Source organism: Nicotiana sylvestris, chromosome 3 (genome assembly GCF_000393655.2).
Source record: "Nicotiana sylvestris chromosome 3, ASM39365v2, whole genome shotgun sequence".
Taxonomy (NCBI): Eukaryota; Viridiplantae; Streptophyta; class Magnoliopsida; order Solanales; family Solanaceae; genus Nicotiana; species Nicotiana sylvestris.
Genome location: NC_091059.1, coordinates 180,641,005 through 180,653,551, shown reverse-complemented (window position 1 = coordinate 180,653,551; position 12,547 = coordinate 180,641,005). Strand labels below are relative to the sequence as shown.

The following is a 12,547-nucleotide window of genomic DNA, read 5'->3' as shown; positions in this document are numbered from 1 at the left end:
TTCCTCAAGCATTTCAGTTCATTTATTCGTTCTTATCCTCAGTTCTCAATTCATATACTTCTCACGATAACCGAATCAATAAATATATATATACCGCTACAGCGTGCAGCCCGATCCGTATATCTCTATGACGTACAGCCCGATCCATAATAATAATAGTCGAATGCGCTCACTGGGGGTGTGCAGACTCTGGAGGGGCTCCTTCAGCCCAAGCGCTATAAAATTGCTGCGGCGTGCAGCCCGATCCCGCAGCCCGATCCATAATATGTATATTATATATATCTGCTGCAGCACGCATCCCGATCCATATCATATAAATTATATATCTGCTACGGCGCACAGCCCGATCCATATCATATAAAATATATATCTGTTGCGGCGCGCAACCCAATCCATATTATATAAAATATCCTCACTATTGGGTCCTCGACCCCTCTCAGTCATTTAAAAATCACAGCCTCTCGGGCATAATGTACGGTCGGGATCTCAGCCCTCATACCTCTTTCTATTTATGATTAACATTTCAAAAATCTGGTTCATATCATTCTTAAGAAATTGGAAACATGACTGAGGATATAAATTCTTTAACAAAATAACTGAGGAAAACCAATCAAAAATCCCCTAAGGGTTCTACAGGTCGGCACAAGGCCCCAAGCATGGCAACAAGCCCAATTCACAATAAAAAAGTATATGTCTCAATCAAAAATGCAGTAAAATATCATTCGGGATGGACCAAGTCACAATCCCCATAGCATTGAACCTCACGCTCGTCACATAACGTGTATCTCAACTTAGTATAGCACTACGTTGTGCAAATCCGGGGTTTCAAACCCTCAGGACATCATTTAAAATCATTACTCACCTCAAACTGGCCAAAACTCTAGCTCGCTATGCCCTTGCCTCTCAAATTGGCCTCCACGCGCGTCGAATCTATCCAAAATCAGAACGAATACGTCACAATATGCTAAGGGAACAAATCCCAAACGAAAACATTTGAAAAATATCAAAAATTCCGAAATTAGCAAAACCCGAGCCTCAGGCCCACATCTCGAAATCGGGTAAAATTTACATTTTCAGAATCCTCATACCCTCACGAGTCTAACCATACCAAAATTATCCAATTCCGATACCATTTGGTCCTTCAAATCATCATTTTACATTTTTGAAAGGTTTCACAATTTTCTTCCCAAATTCCATCCCAAATCACGAATTAAATGATGAATTCAGTGATAGATTCATGTATTCTAGCCAAATCTGAGTTAAAATCACTTACCCCGATGAATTTCTTGAAAAACCTTCGAAAAATCGCTACAATTCGAGCTTTCTAGGTTAAAATATTAAATAAAACCCAAAACCTCATATTTATAGGTACCCCCTCAGATTTCAGCTACCGCGGGCCGCACCAAAACGACCGCGGCCCGCGCAAACACAACCGCGGCCACACATGCCTTCCTCTGCAGTGACAGGCTTTAGTATTTTGGCCATAACTTTTTCTACAGATGTCCAAATTGCGATATATTTACCTTTCTGGAAACTAGATACAAAGGGCTATAACTTTTGTTTTTGAATTACCTCAAAATTCCTTGTATATCAAATGATATGAGCTTCCGAAGTTGGACCAGCGGGAAGGTTCTTCACTGCGGCCGCGCCCACTTTTGTACGGTCCGCGCGATGCCTACCGCGCCCGCGCCCGCTTTTGTACGGTCCGCACAGCATTCACCACGGGCGCACTCATTTTTGTGCGGACCGCGTAGGTGAGTTCTGGGGCCTGCAACCCTCGTGGACCTGTTGCAACTATGATTTTCGGCCTAAAACATCCCAGAACCTACCCGGGACCCCCGAAATTTCAAACTAATTGTATCAACACATCCCATGACATCGTTCAAACTTGTTCAACATTTCGAAATGCTTCCAACAACATCAAATCACCAATTTAACATAGGATTCAAGCCTAAGAACTCTTAAATTATGCTTTCGATCAAAAGGTCTATCGAATCTTGTTCGAGTGACCTGAAATTTTGCACACACATCCCAAATGACACATCGAAGCTACTGCAACTCTCGGAATTCCATTCCGACCCCTATATCAAAATCTCGCCTATCAACCGGAATTTGCCAAAATATCAATTTCGCCAATTCAAGCCTAAATCTTCTCTACAACTCCAAAACCCATTCCGATCGCGCTCCTAAGTCACAAATCACCTCCCGAAGCTAACCGAACCATCGGAACTCACTTCCGAGCCTTCTAATACATAAGTCAACATCCGGTTGACTTTTCCAACTTAAGCCTTCTTAAAAGAGACTAAGTGTCTCATTTCTTACAAAATCCTCTCCGAACTCGAACTAATCAACTCGATCACATAAAATACGGATAACAAAGCGTAAAGAAGCTGAAATGGGGGAAACAGAGCGATACTCATGAGATGACTGGCCGGGTCGTCACAGAGTAACGACTTAGAAGTAGGTTTTCTAGTGATGAAAATTCAAGATTTAAGGAATTAGATGAGTCTTATAGGCATTGATTCTAATGCACATAAACAAATATCGCAGCAACCTATAGGCATGATTTCTACCTGTTCCCAATAGAATATATATATAAGAATCCCTCCCAGTTTTACTAACAACACCAATATCTATTTTACAAGAAAATATTATTACAAACCAAATATAAATGAATTACAAAATGAAACTACTGTACTATAAGGAGTCTGGATAGGCCCAAAAATAATCCTGGAAGCCAGGTCTTCAACCAATTCTGAATATGCCAATATTCTCATAGTACACCCAATGGTCTCCTGGTATGTCAAAGTTTCCAAGGGCCTCAGAGATCCCGAGCAATGCTCACACCAGAAAACTTTTAAAGAAACACCTTTGTGAGCAAGTTTTGGAGAGCCAGCCCAGTGTGTCAAAGTTCAGAGGATTCTCATGGACTCCTAGGTAGTGCTCACACTGGAGGGGCAGGACCCTAGATGTTCTAAGAGTACGAGTTGAAAACAGTTTGGATTTTCTGGGATAAATGGGAACAAACAGAATCATTTCAACACTTAGGATTCAAACAAAGGTTCTAGCGATCAAACAGTAGATAAAAACAGGATCACAATCACTTCAAGCAAAGTTTCACATTGCCTAGATTCAACTTAGTTCATTAATTACTACTAGATGGGCATATGGACATGTATTAAACAAAGAACATCAGGCTGGGGTCAGATTACTATTCAGACAGTCATGCAGAAAGGTAGCAGAAGTTAGAAGCATAGAAATCAAGAACTAATCAGGAACCTGCTATGGGTGAATATTTAAAACTGGACAGGAAGCACATGCTAGTTGAGAAATAAGTAGACATAGGTCTAATTTACATATAAGCAAATATGTAGACATGCTGAAAGCAGGAAGCACATAGGTCTAGTTAATAGAAGTAGACATGCTGACATACTGAAAACAGAAATCATCTAGGTCTAATCACATATAAGTAGGCATGTTGATCAAGAATAATAACATGAAGCACATAGGTCTCATTACATAGAAATAGACATACTGAAAATAGGAAGTACACAAGTTTAATCACATAGAAGTAGACATAATAGCAGGAGTGAAGACATACCAGTTAAGAGATAGTAAGAGGAAAGTAAAGCAAACAAGATCCAAGAGTCTAGCCTTGGCTTTCAGCCGGCTAGACAGTGCAACAAACAAAGAGTAGGCAGATTGTGATGGAGGATAAGAGAAAGAATTTTGTGTGTTTCTCTATGTATGTGTATGTGTGTGTGTGTTTAGAAAAAGAGTGTGGCTTATATAGCATTGAGTAGAGTAAAGTAAATAAGGTAAAGAAGGTTAAAGGTTTACAAATAAGGCAAAGAGAACAATTAGTTAGACAATTAGGCTTAACAGGATCAATCAATAAGCAGAATCATGGGGTTATGTTCAAAATTAACAGGGAATTGAGGTTTAAAAGAGGTAAGTGATAAGTCTGATAGACAATTATAGTTAGAACACTAAATATTCGGCAAGTAACAAGGTAATTAGTTACACAAATAAGGTAACTCAAGTAAATGGAGGCCAATCTGGGGTTGGTAAGACAATAACCCATAAATTAAGCTTAATAGGAACAATTAAGGCAAGTAGTATCAATTAGGAGTCCCAAAATAAGGAAAGTAGACAAAATTATAGGAAGTAATCACCTCAGTAAAACAAAGCAATTTCAAATCCTAGACAGTTTAGATAATCAATCAATTACTCAAGAATAAGGGGAAAATATTGAAGCGAACAATGAAGTAATCAAACAAGTTAAAGACCGGAATGTAGTCATGGATGAATTAGTAAAAAAGGAAAATCAAACACATAGGAATCTTTTAGAAACGTTTTGCAGAAACAGAACGAACTGAAATCCTAGTTCTTAAAGAACATTAGGATCGATTAACAGTAAGGAAAACAGAAGATCTTTAAAGAATAATGCTATAGAAACTCGAAATCGTTTCAGATCTACAAAGATCTAAACAGAAAATAATAAGAAAGCGAAACCCTAATCTAGAGGGATGTTAAATCGATTAACGATAAAGAGAACAAGAGATTTTTAAAGAAAACTACTGGATAAACTCAAAATTCTCCAGACCTACAAGGATCTGAACAGATTCAAGTTAAAAAGATGATGGTTTTTGAGAAAAGGGGCCGGGGTAAAGGACAAATCTAACCACAGCCACAAAATTAACAATACTCACAAACATTGATGAACACAAGGCGGGTTCATAAGAAAACGAAGAGCCTAGGTCGACTCTGAGTCGAATCTCTTCGAGATTCCCTCAGAAAACAGCAAGAATAGAACAACCAGTAGAGGTAGCAGGTTAGATAGGGTAGCAAAACACCAAATAACCCCATATCTAGTCAGGGATCGAAGGGGTTTGGGAGATTTTTGGGGTGACGGTGCTTCTAGGGTTTGGGGTGTCTGAGAGAGAAGAGAGGACGAGAGCACTTGGGAGCGGCAGTCTCTGGAGAATGGGTAGGGTTTGGGGGGTCATTTGGATGAAAAATGGAAAGGGGAAACATGGACCGTTGATCTCAGAGATCAACGGCCACGATTAGAGGAGGTTTGGGTCGGGTAGGGGTTATTTAATTTGGGCTGGGCGGAGTGGGCTAATGGTTTAATTTGAATTGGGCTGGGGGGTCCGAATCTTGACGCAATTAAAAGGCTATTTGTTAAATACCCAATTTATCAATAAAATAATTTGTAAAAATAGTTAAGTAAGTGATAGAAATGTTTTATTCATGAAGATGATTTAAAATAATTACTTAACATTATAAAAATATAAAAAGTCATTTTTTGTATAGATAATGTAGTTATGCATATGTATGGGCTATTATTGCAAAATATGCAATTATCTATACTATATTAAAAGTACGAAGGCCCTTAGCGAAATGTCGCTCGCCTTTTTTATCCTTTAAAAATAGATTTTACACTGGATAAAACAGTCATTTAACTTCTTCTTTTTTAATATTTTACACTTTAAAATCAGCTAAAATTTTGGTTATAAAAACTTTCCTTAATTTAACTAATTACGAAGTCATCAGAATTAGTTTGCTTTAAGACTTTCCTTATTAATTAAGTGTGAAGTCATCAGAATGTAATTTGCTTTCCAATTGTGTTTGGATTTGGTTTGTTTAGCCTGTGTCTATTAATTTCTGACATGTTATATTATTTATTGTTTAGGTTTTCTTTATACTAAGACTAGTGAGGAATGGCCTGTGCTGAGCCCGGGCCCGAACCTGATAATTTCTAGTATGTCGTACGGCCAATTTATGAAATTGAGATGTATGAATTTCAGGTAATGATTTGTTATTTGAGGTATCGTCCCGATTGACTCATTGGAGAGATCTTGTGAGAAGCTTAAAATGTACGCCTTCTGCTACACGAAGTTTAATATGTGATGTAAAATTAGTGTCTTATTAAACTTACCCATTTGGGTAGTAATATCGTTTGCGACATTAAATTTGTTCTTCCAGAATATTTCCAAGCTTTTTAAGAGATTGAATTAGTTTGATAAAGTATGTATATAGCATTACTCTATTAAAAAACAAAATATAGCATTACTCTATTTCATTTGCACATCTAAATATACAAAACGAACATACAAAGCAAAACCAAGCTGAAAATTTTAAGATTTCATGTTTCAAATATCTTATCAACAGTAGCATTTTCTTGACTTGAATTATTTGATTTCTCACCTCAAAACTGCAGGGTGCACATGTTGATTTTGAATGTGTATGTTAGATTTTTCTATTTAAAAATTGACTTTACACGAGTAAAATAGCTCTTTTGTATGTTTACTGAGTTATAACTTAAAGGTGCACCTTTGGCCCAAATCAAGTTTGCATTTGGCAGTAAACCAAGAAAACCTAAACAATAACATCATGGGTTGTGAAAGCTCTTTAGCCGAGACTATAGTCTGTCATGCTTTTCATTGCAATGGCATCTCAACAAGGGTAGAATGTTTTTCTAAAGTATAATGAATTCTCGAAATAACTAATGAAGTCTCTTATTCTCACTAACATACATTTACACAGATTATTTCATACATTTTTGCAGAGGTAATTTCAAGAAATTTCTCTCCTAATTGGCATGATAAGGTTGCAACAACTGTTCCAATGCAATCTGGAAATATACATCAAAGCAGGCCATGATATGCAAGTTATTGTTTGTCATTTGATTTGCATAAAGTGAATTGAAGAAGAAAACATTTGGATTTGAATATGTTACATTAACAGATATTAGCAAGCTTGGAATTCAAATTGTGATACCTGGGTATTAACATCGCACGTCTATTGCAGCTCGCACAATGAATAATTCTCCTTACAGCGGTTCTGTATTACTACCCGCAGTGGGAACATAATAGTTCATAGAGCTTTTGGTCAGTAGCCAGTAGCAACATTTTACCTCCGATGATGTATCTGTGAAGGGGGATAGAAGTAGATTTGTTGAGTTGTAACTGTAACCCTAAAATATCTCACATATATTTGCATGTATGTAATACATACAGGAGACTGCAGCTGAATCTTTGCAATTGGTACTATGTTATCATGTACTGGTACAAGTACAAGTGATGAAGCTATTTATGGAGAACTTGGCCATCTGTACCTTGCCATTATATCTTCCTTGTCTCCAACACTGTACATGTACAAGGCTTTTAGGATCAATAAAACACCATGTATAGTTAGAATGAGTTAAAATTGTTGTATGAAGTTCTGGATACATATGGTCAAATTGTTATTTAACTGAAAATGCAAGTTTTAACTTATAGCTTGCTAATTGTATGTCTTTCTGCATATGTTTCATTCGCATGAACTAATTAATGAAATATAAAACTCGATTACATTAATATTTATTATTTCATACCAGTTCATAAGTTCTCCAACTTAGGAATATGGTGGATTTATCAGTATGACCGGGTAGTACCTTGTCGACAATGTAATCCTATATTGTTTAAATTTTGTTAGTAAAGCAGTTCTCTACGGATAAAAAGAAAGCTGTATCCTTTGCATACCAGCGTAGTTGGTTTGTGCAACTCGTTTTGCTATAATTACGGATATTTAGCAGCCTGTGCAGCTAGGGTGCTTCCGACAATCTGAGTGAAGTCCTCCCATTACGTCAAGATTGTAGGCTGCTTACTACAGGAAAAGGAATAAAGAATAAGTGGCACTGTACAGAAACACCGATATAATTTTAGTAATGTCACCAAGAAGAATAAAGAAGGGATGTAAATATACAATTAACTGAGCCAGTTCAGTAAAACCATATAGTTACACATGACGCATGCCCCAACAAATGTTGTGTCAACTTTTTAATTGCAGTGCAGTCAGCCTCACAATATTTTTCTTTGCGATGCTACTTTTGTGTAGATTAAATATGCAATAGCAATAAGGAATACTGAACCGGCAATGTGGATTCAATTAGCTACTATGTGTGGTTGGTATTTTTAATATAGTCATGGCTAAACCATGTATAAATGAGCCACAATAAGTGCAGTAAATCAAATTAGCATCTGTGTGGAATTTGACACACAACTTATTTATTAATTTATCTTCAACAGTCATGTCCTTGCCCTATCTTAAGAGATGGGGATCTATCTATTTCTTATCCCATTCTTCAATTTCTTCAAATTAGCAACATTGCTTTGGCTAGCCCTGTCGGTCAGATATTCAATTTGCTTTGGAGATAGAAACAGTTTTATATAATCTATGCAGTCGGTGTTTAACAAATATAAAGGTCTTATATTAACTATATGGATTCTTAGGACGGATTCCACATGGGATTAGATATTGAAGGTTCTTTCCAAGCATTTTGGATATGAAATCTATATTGTTGAAAAGGTTCTCTCTGACCCGGGCAACCTTTCTTCTTATAGATTCATAGAGTGGAGTTTATCTTCAATGTTGTATTCTACATATCTAATCAACGGAATGAAACATTGACTAATACTTTAATGGAGATGGAGCCTGCAAGGCAATTGGATTCCCTTTACAATCTTCCATGTCTGAACTTTAGAAATTAATTGACGGTAAGACGAATAGAGACTTCTGATTTACTAAATAACATTTTGAGCACCCAACCTCATGGGTCATTCTTTTAAGTACTGGGAACTAAAGAATCAATAAGTTTTACAGAATTTTTTGAGCAAGAAGGACATTGTTTTGGAATTTAGCTATAGTAATGTATATTTTATATTTCAAGTGAGGCATAAGTCATCAATGGAATATTAAGAAAATGACTTAGTTGCAACAATATTCAAAAACTTTGATCATTAGAAGCACAAAATTGTCTAACCTTTGCTGCCACTTTCTTGCATCTAGCAAATCTATAACTTAATCCAGTAAGTGACATAACCATGTTAGTATTACCTGGTCCAAGAGCAAAGAGAAAAAGAATGAATCCTAATTTGGAATTAGAATCTACCTGTTCTCATAGGCTTTTAAGATTGAACGTTGGAAAACACGCAAATCCACAGTCATCCCCAGCAGTGAAAAATCATTGGAAGACACCCCATAGGAAGCTGAAGGTTAGAGATTTCCTAGAGCTTTTACTTGTTTCCTGTAGCGATTGATTATAAAGAAACGATAAAATTGTAATCATATCATATGTACTAATGCTGACAGAATTTACTAAATGGGTAATATTCTTAGTTTTCTAGCTTAGCTCCTTGTGGCATATGGAAACTGTTGATAAGATGAGCAATTGCAGTGCCCCACTTAGATAAGTCAGTTAGAAGTCTAAGATCATAATCTGAAATATAGTTTTGCATCATCAGATAAAGTTTAAAATAATAAAATAAGAATGAATATATCAAGTGTCAACATGTCATTCAAGTACTATGTACACAAAGGAGAGAATGCATAAATACCCCTGACCTATAGCCGTATTCCCAACTACACACTTTTTCTTTGCGAGAATCATATTACTCCCCTAAACTTATTTTAAATGGAATTATTTGCACCCTTCCCAAAGGAGAGTGAGAAGCAAGAAAAAACGATTTTCAGATTATTTTTTATTCCTTTTTACCATTTTTTCGTACTTTTTTTCCTTTTCTTTTCCTTTTCCTTTTTCTTATTCTTTTTTCTTTTACTTTTTTTTTCGTTTCTTCTCTAATTCCGGCGAATATTCATTCACCGGCGACTTTGTCTAACCTTATTCTTTCATTTTTTCTTTTCACACACAAATTAAACTCTCAAAAAGATCTATTCATAAGCAAAATACACTCAGATTTGGGGGGAAAAATTCATCATCGGAAAACCTTCCAATGCTGGAAAAAAATGATGTATTGAAATTTTAACTGGAAAAAGTTTTCTCAGCTTATATATTCGTTTTTATTTCTTTTGCTCTTCCTCCCACACATAAATTACACTTTCAAGAAAAATTATATATATATAAAAAACAAAACACACTTAGATCGGGGTAAAAATTTATTGCCGAAAAAAATAATTTATTGGAAAAAATGGTGTTTGTGAAATTCCGACGACCACCATTTTATGCCACCGGTGACCAAAACAAAAAGAAAAAGAATGAAATAACCAAAAAAATTGAGAATAATAAGAAATAAGAAAAAAGGATAAGAAAAAGAAGAAAGAATAAAAAAAGTACTAAAAATACATGTGGGGACGCGTGTAGCTCACCGCTTGCCAAGAGTTTGATTGTCGTGTTAAGGGTGCAAATAATTCCATTTAAAATAAGTTTAGGGGGGTAATAGGATTTCCGCAAAGAAAAATTGTGTAGTTGGGACTTCGAGTATAGGTCAGGGGGGTACTTATGCATTTTCCCTACACAAAGCTCTAGTGTGTTGATCTGTGTCTTAAACAAATCTTAAGGTCTATCCTGAGATAGGAATATAACTTACGAAGAGGAACCATCGAGAAAAGCCCAAGAAAGCTAACAACAAAAAAGAAACCCTATCATCCATCCCAAAGAGGGGTTCTTAATATTAGCTGCATTATTAGCTTCAACTGTCTGTTCGGCAACAACTTCACTCGTGCCAAACAGATAGCTCCCGAAACCTCATGATCATCCAAAGTAACATAAACAAAAATCAAGTAAGAGTAATTGAATTTGAGATGTTACTATCATTCTTAAGAAGAAATCTAGGAAACATTTACACATCTTTTCAAATAAAGGTATGGAAGAAAAATGGTGAATAATAAGACGTAGAGAGGGGATACAATCTTATGTTTCGCAAAAGCAGGACTACAAAGATTCCTCTCTCACTGCAGCTCTTTGTCCCTTCCCTCCACTAATATACCCCTATTATTTCAAAATGTATTTTACAAGTTAAGAAAATAACAAACTATCTGGATATTAATAGCGGTCGACCATTGTAATGGACCCAAAATAAATGTGTCCATCAAGAATAAAATGCATGGAGTAAAAAGAATGTAGATACTACCATCATATTTCCTCTTTGATTTTATAAAGTAAAGATACTAACCACTTAAAATATCATTCTGGCTCATTAGCGAAAACATAAATGACCAAGAATCATTGCTCATTTCAAATGCAAGCGCAATATTTAATATAAACAGCTTCACATTTTGGTTCACTCGACTCTCCTGTCTTGAGTAACATTATGAGAAACTTAACCTTGTGGTTCGATTTAAAGCATGCCCCTCTTTTTTGGTGGCATCTAGCTAAGTAGAATCTCTATTCTCAAAATAGAATAACATTTTTTTGGTATAGTGCACAAAGCATGTGTGTGCATTCATTGGCATATGAAACTCGATTACAAGGAATATTGGAGAGTGAAGATTACTATAACAAACTTCAATTACCGAATAAATTATACACAATGGAACTTAGTTGTCCAACATCTAAACTTTGATAACCTCACTATGTCATTCAGCTTTAATTACAAGTCAATGACTCCTTATGGAGCAATTAGTAAGTCCTCAATCTGATTGTAAATACTCTGACCTTTAGTTGCTATTATTTCATTTGTGAATCAGATAAAGTAGCAGTTTCTCTGTCCGACTGATAATATTCTCGCTGTATCTTTTTTCACATAGAGTAAGAAAAGTTGAAGTAATCCATGTTTATCTATTATCTCTTTATAAAAGAAGAAGGCTTTATAGGAGCTGTTTGAAGGCACCTAAAGTTGGAAGGTAATTTTGGAGTGAAAACATCTAGTTTTAGAATGTGAGTATTTGTGGAATATACTAAAAAGGATCTACTTCTACTTTAGTTATTTAATCTACAACTGACATTACTTTGGGTTGTTACTACACTCAATTTTTTGATACCTGAATATACTTAGAGGATCAGCTGAGATTTTGAAAATGATATGACTAACATTATGGATGTTTTTGCAGATGACACTATTATGCTGAGGGGTGTGAAATTCTACAATGATCTATTCATGCAGTGAGAGCTGATTCATCGGCTAGAAGATTACATAAGAACTTTGAGCTTCAAAAATTTGTAAATATGGAATGAGGGTAAATGCATTGTAAAGAACGAATTCACACATATCTATCAACTCCCTTTGTATAACATTTAAACTTTTCCTAAGTAAGTGTTTAAGTTCCCTCTTTATTCAATTTGAATCTCCCTTTAAACATAGTCGTTATCATATATTCTGGACTTTCCAGAGCACAAACTCAATTCTGATTCCTAATAGTATCGGACTTTCGTCTAATCTAAATTTCATACCACGCGTCATAATTTCTGCTAATAAGACGTAAAACTCTATCCAAACTCATGTATAACTAGATAGAAGAGCCATATCAACAATATATGTATACATGTGTTTTTATTTATATTTTTTATTTTTTTGTGAGGTCGAAAGAAATTGATCTTTGTCTAGTGAGATGTAGATAGCTATAATTTAAAAGAATTTCTAGTGGTAGGGGTATGACTTCCTTCCTATAGCAATGTAAGGAATAGAAAAGGTTTTTTTTCCGGTTGTTCTTTCTATTCGTGCAATTTATATGGTACTTTATCTTATAATCATGTTAACTTTTATTCATGATTGATTTAACTTTCATTTATCATTAAGACTACAAGGATCTAAAAAGGAGCCTA

General features: G+C 35.5%; 1 long non-coding RNA gene across 4 annotated transcripts; it reads right to left on the bottom strand.

Moving 5' to 3' along the window:
• Nucleotides 1-2,596: 2,596 nt before the first annotated feature.
• Nucleotides 2,597-9,259, bottom strand: LOC104245756 (uncharacterized). Of its 4 annotated transcripts, XR_715829.2 has the most exons (6): nt 8,810-9,259; nt 7,530-7,653; nt 7,382-7,459; nt 7,024-7,153; nt 6,787-6,936; nt 6,480-6,640 (listed from the first exon to the last, which is right to left on the bottom strand). It is a non-coding gene; the product is annotated as an uncharacterized lncRNA (long non-coding RNA). The 4 variants fall into 4 exon arrangements; XR_715831.2 differs by lacking the exons at nt 6,480-6,640; nt 7,382-7,459 and adding an exon at nt 2,597-3,007 and having other exon boundaries at nt 8,810-9,249; XR_715825.2 differs by lacking the exon at nt 7,382-7,459 and having other exon boundaries at nt 8,810-9,245.
• Between the last annotated feature and the right edge of the window lie 3,288 nt (nt 9,260-12,547).